The sequence below is a fragment of the Falco naumanni genome, chromosome 1, assembly GCF_017639655.2.
Source record: "Falco naumanni isolate bFalNau1 chromosome 1, bFalNau1.pat, whole genome shotgun sequence".
Classification (NCBI taxonomy): Eukaryota; Metazoa; Chordata; class Aves; order Falconiformes; family Falconidae; genus Falco; species Falco naumanni.
Window position 1 is genome coordinate 88961317 of NC_054054.1, and position 5274 is coordinate 88966590.

Here is a 5274-nt window from a genome sequence, read left to right on the forward strand (position 1 = left end):
CTCAGGCACAGCTGGCCACAGAGCACCAGGGTGCCAGCACCTCTCCACAAATGGGGGACCTCCAGCAAGGCCTCTAGCCCAGCTGCAAAGTGAACCAAAAGAGGGAATGACCAGTAGTTGATGGTTATCTGGTGAACTTTCATTTCATCACTTCCCAATTCCAAATACTCCTGGATCATACAGACTTTCACTAACCTACTCACACGTATATTTAGTAGTTGCCAGCTGGAAAAAGCTGGAAATTGTTCCTGCTTCATCCTGTCAGAATTGCTCAGAATTGGTTTAAGGGACACCACAGATGCATCTAGATTCACTGCCTCGATTTCTAGACTAATTTGGCTGACATCAGGCTGGGCTAGCTCAGCCTGAGTGTCAGTGGCAGAACAGGAGAGACATCTGAAATCGTGATGATCTTACCAGGAGGTCTGAGGTAGGCGAGCCAGCAGGCTGGGATGTCCCAGTCACAGCTGGCAAATTTGTTTCATGGTCCAGTCACGGACTGTTCAGGTCCTGCTATGTAACACACTCTTCCTGACACTGCAGTGGTTTGGGCAAATATGGTGCTCTACCTTGAGTTCAGTACGCAGCTGTAAACATTTCCTCTTATTGCCAAGATGACAGATCCCAGGATGTCAGAGATGTGAGGGGTCTTCCAGGCCATCTGGGTCTGTCACCTTAGTGCTAACGTCTTCTGCAAAGGAATAGGCAGGGCCAGAGAGAGAACTCTCCAGAAGGATCAATCTACAGAAAAAAACCTAATAACATTATAAGAAAATACTTGCACAAAAAAAGGCCAGCCAGCCGGATCTTCATGGGACAAAGGCACTCACACTCTCTTTTACAAATATATTTTAATGCTTATTAAGAAATGTAACCAAGACAGACTCAGCAGCACCAGCGGCTCCTCACTGCCCAGCAGTCTGATGACTTCACAGATATGAAAACTTCACAGATTCAAAAAAACCCTTTGGTCAATGCACTTTAAATATATTTGCATGCACATATTCTCCCACCCCCTTCCCTCCCCTCCCACTGGTAACTGACAAACAGAGGGAAAACAACAACTATATTCATAAAACATTTAAATTAAAAGAGTAACTGTTTTATAGTGACAGCGTGTGCAGCAGGGTGTTCATAGTGTCTTGGTTTGCAGACCACAGAGACAACCGCTCCACAGGACAGGGGTAATTAATGCCAGCTCCTGAGACAGAGTGGGGAAGGAAGCAAAGGATGTTCTCAGATCAACAGGTTCCAGTCTTGATTTTAACATATCCTTGTGTGAATGGTCCCAGCAGACAAATAAGATGGGGAGTTACACACACAACACTGTCCCAGTTTGGGGATTCTCAGTCTGTCATGGTTAGTCACCTCTCATGCAAATGAGGAACTGGTGTGATTTTTAGTTATTCTTGATGTGTTTTACTGTAAAGAAGGCCAAAAGCTCAGGGCTAGAAAGAAAAAGCTCTGTGGTATGACTCAGTGCAGTTTGATGCTCAAAACTAATTGGGAGAGAACTATTAGGCAGCTAAACTTAGCAAACACCACTAGAAAGTATTCTACAGTTTTAATGCATTGCAGCACTGTTACAGCATGCTTGTCCTTCCCACAGAACACGGCTGGACTGATTTGTTTTTAGGTTGTGCTCACATTCATGAAGCAGAAGGGCTTTTGTTACACCTGGACATGCTCATGAAGTGAGACAATGTATCTAAAAAGGAGCTAATCCAGAAGAACCCGTCTCTGCCTCAGCCACACGCAGACCATATGAAGTCAACCTTCTGCACACATCAGGGAAGGCTGACCCTCTGCAGTGACCCTAGGAGAACTGTAAGACTGCACATCCTTTCCAGAGTCCTTCCTCACCAAGTCACACCTTGGTTTCATGCCAGCACCATCTGAGCGATCCTCAGCACCTCCCAGCACATTCCTGCTCCCCTGAAATCCTCCCAAACACTTACCCTACAGATCTTCCTTCACCACCAAAATTTCCCATCTAACCGTAATCCTCCAGTCTTCTCCCAGACCTTAGAGACTTTTCTATACCCACCAGCATCCCCTGGAGCCTCTTTTCCAAGAATGGTTGAAGATTCAGACTAGTCCACATCAGCACCAAGTCCCTCTGCACAATAAGCTTCCCAGCACCAACTAGGGTCAGAGACAAACCCCTTCTGTCTCCAGCAACCCCAGCTGTCCCACCATGCCAAACTCCTTCTCTGTTCCAGAGCTGCAGCTCAGGCTTGCACAGAGCCTTGAAAGATCCAAAAGAAACTCTGCAGGACAAAGCTGTTAAGTGCATTTATTTGCACACACAAAAAGCAGCGTCCTATTGAGGAGAGCACCCCAAGAAGAACCCTTGATAAAATTACTCCTGGCAACTGATCAAACTTTACTTTCTCCAAAAGCCTATAAAGCAAATAAACTCTGGAGCCTAAAAGTCTTCAGGGAATGGTGAAATTCATGGAATGCCCTCACACCAAACAAGGCACCACATCTCTCTATGGGTCTTTAGCCATTTTTAGTAAGAAGTTCCAGCTCAAAGCAATTAGTCTCTTCTTACCCCAGCTCTTACTCTCTGGACCCACTGCACCTTGCATTCCCAAGGAGGTCTTCTCCAGCCTCTCCTGATAGTCACCTCATTCTTCCCTTTGTCTTGGTACCATCTTTGGTTATCCAGAACAGCTACATTTCATCAGCTGAACATTCTCCAGCTGGAAGGAAAATGGGGATATGAGTGGGGAGGTTAGTAAAAATTATTTAACTTTCACTTTTCTAATGATCCCTCCCCTATGCAGTTTGGAAGACAGGTACTTTTCTCAAGAGTGGAGAGTGCTGCCAGGAGAAGGAAAGAGCACACTTCATCAAAGGGACCCTACAGCTTCTTTTTTTAATAAAAAAATAAAATACGCAAGCCTTGAAATCACAATCCCTACGAAAGAAAAAATAAGAAGTCCAAAATTCTGTTCAAAAGGCTCATGCTCCCCCCAACAACTGCTTTGGAAACATCTTCTGAAGGTCCATCTCAGACATATGTTTGCCAGAAGGCACACAGCATGTGGTGCAATTGCTATCCCTTCCTTCCTGTTACTACAGACTTCCAACTCTATATAAAAGATGCTGCCTCCTTACCTCCACTGCAGTTCCTTCTGCATACTTCCCGGCCCCTTCACACACTCTTTTCATTTCAAATCTGGATCACTAATACTGAAAGGGACTGGACACACCTGGGGGGCACCTCAAACAGCAACAGAAAAGCTAATTTTGAGGCATCTGGAGCTCAGTAAGCTCACATGGCAATCTGGTTGGGCAGGCAAGTTTTCTGGATTGACAATCTTGTTGCATCAACATAGATCAACTTGATTCTTGTGGCAACAAAACAAGAAGCTGCCATAATTGAGCGTGAAGCAGCTCAGGAAACAATAGAAAGCAACCAACCCACATCAGCTGTTGAAAGTCTGATGCAATGTGGTATAAAACATCCCTTTTCAATGGCAACTACAGCTCAATAGGAGACACTTCTGCACTTGCGTGTGTTCCAGCACATGAGCGATGTTGGTATTTTCCCACACTTCCTTCCCTGCTCTGCTTCTTTGTGGACATAATTGTTATTGACATGAATACCGGATGTAATTTTGTGTTATTCTTAGAAACATTTCAGCTCCCAACTGAGGCCTGAAGAGATCAGACCCCCATTTTCCTGACTTAGTTCCTCTGCTACTGTTACAGGAGGTCAGAGGAGCCACCCCACAAATAACCTACAGAAATGTTCCATCAAGAAAGATCAAGTGTAACCAGATCCCAAGTCACCCTGCAGAGGAACTACCTACAACGTCAGCCACAGGGCAAGGGCTTAGTGTTTGTTAATGGTGCTGGAGTGATAATCCACTCCTCTGACGCTAGACTATATGAAGAGCCGTGCCAAGAAAGCAGCAATTCAACTAAAATGTGAAGTCTATTGTTCTACAAACTTATCTGTCTTTCTGCTAAGGATTGTGGTGGCCAGCCACATCTTTTATCGACCTCACAATAAGCTTTGTGCTAGCCTGGAGCAGTTACATACTTGAACACGTTTGGCACTATAAACAACTCCCCACCTTCATGTAGGGAGACTGGCAAAAAGAAAATTCTCCTCATATAAAACTGACTTTTCAATTTAATAGTTCATAATATATAAAGTAAACATGGAATAAGAACACACAAACCTAACCTGCTCTTCCTCAAATATCAAAATCCAGCTCCCCTTTCCTTTCTGAAGATAAAATTATTCGGCTTCTGAAATGTTAATGGACAGTCACAAGGAGAAGCCAGGTTCAGGGGATGATATTTCTGGTGTTTTCAGCTAGGGAATAAGCTTCAGATGCCTGGAATTACCAGATTTTAGTTCTCCAGTAGGACCATTACTGCCTGTCTCTCCAGAAGGCTGGTGGTATTGGACATAGATAATTATCTGGAAAACAAAACCCAGACAATCTTTAGGTAGAATTCAAGCTGACATGGCATCCTGCTGTCCTTGAGCTACCAGGCCTCAGAAGTGATACAGAGAATTATCAAACTGCCATGAAACACCTCTACAACAAACCACATCAGTGCATACACTTCCCACAGCACAGATTTGCCTGTTCTCTTCAGACTACTGCAGTTTCTAGGCTGATTTCTACTACTGTCATCTTTCAGCTTCTCAGAGTAGGAGCATCTTCTAACAACACAGATCGAGCTCTGTTGGTGCCTCTGCACCACAGAGGCACATCAGGCTTCACAGTAAAACACATCAGGAAAATCTGAAATCACAGGAGAAAAGAGCTCATTTGAATTCCAAAAACAAGTGTTAGGTATGCATGTGTTCCTCCCTACCCCAAGAAAGAAGAAACAAAATCTCACAGCTTTTTGAGTGAGGATGAAAACCATGAAACTACGTAAAATTATCTCCTCTCACACACATTTGGGGTCATGGAAAGAATCTGCATTCTAGGAGCTCAGGAATTACAAGCACAGAGAGAGGGAGAAAAAGCACACAGTGCCCACCAGCCTACAGACAGCTCACACACCCGACAGCTCTTCACAACACCTTGGGGCACGAGCACCCTGGTGACAGACACAGACCACAACCTGGCCTGCTTATCCACTATCTGCACCACCAAGTCCTGCTAACAGCCCTTTTGCTGAGGGAAATCCATATTACAGACTCCGTTTTCATTATTTGTTAGACAAAGTGGAGAGCTGCTATGAGGTTATGTTTGCCTTGTGCATCTGGAACATTGAGCACTCAGGGAATGGATA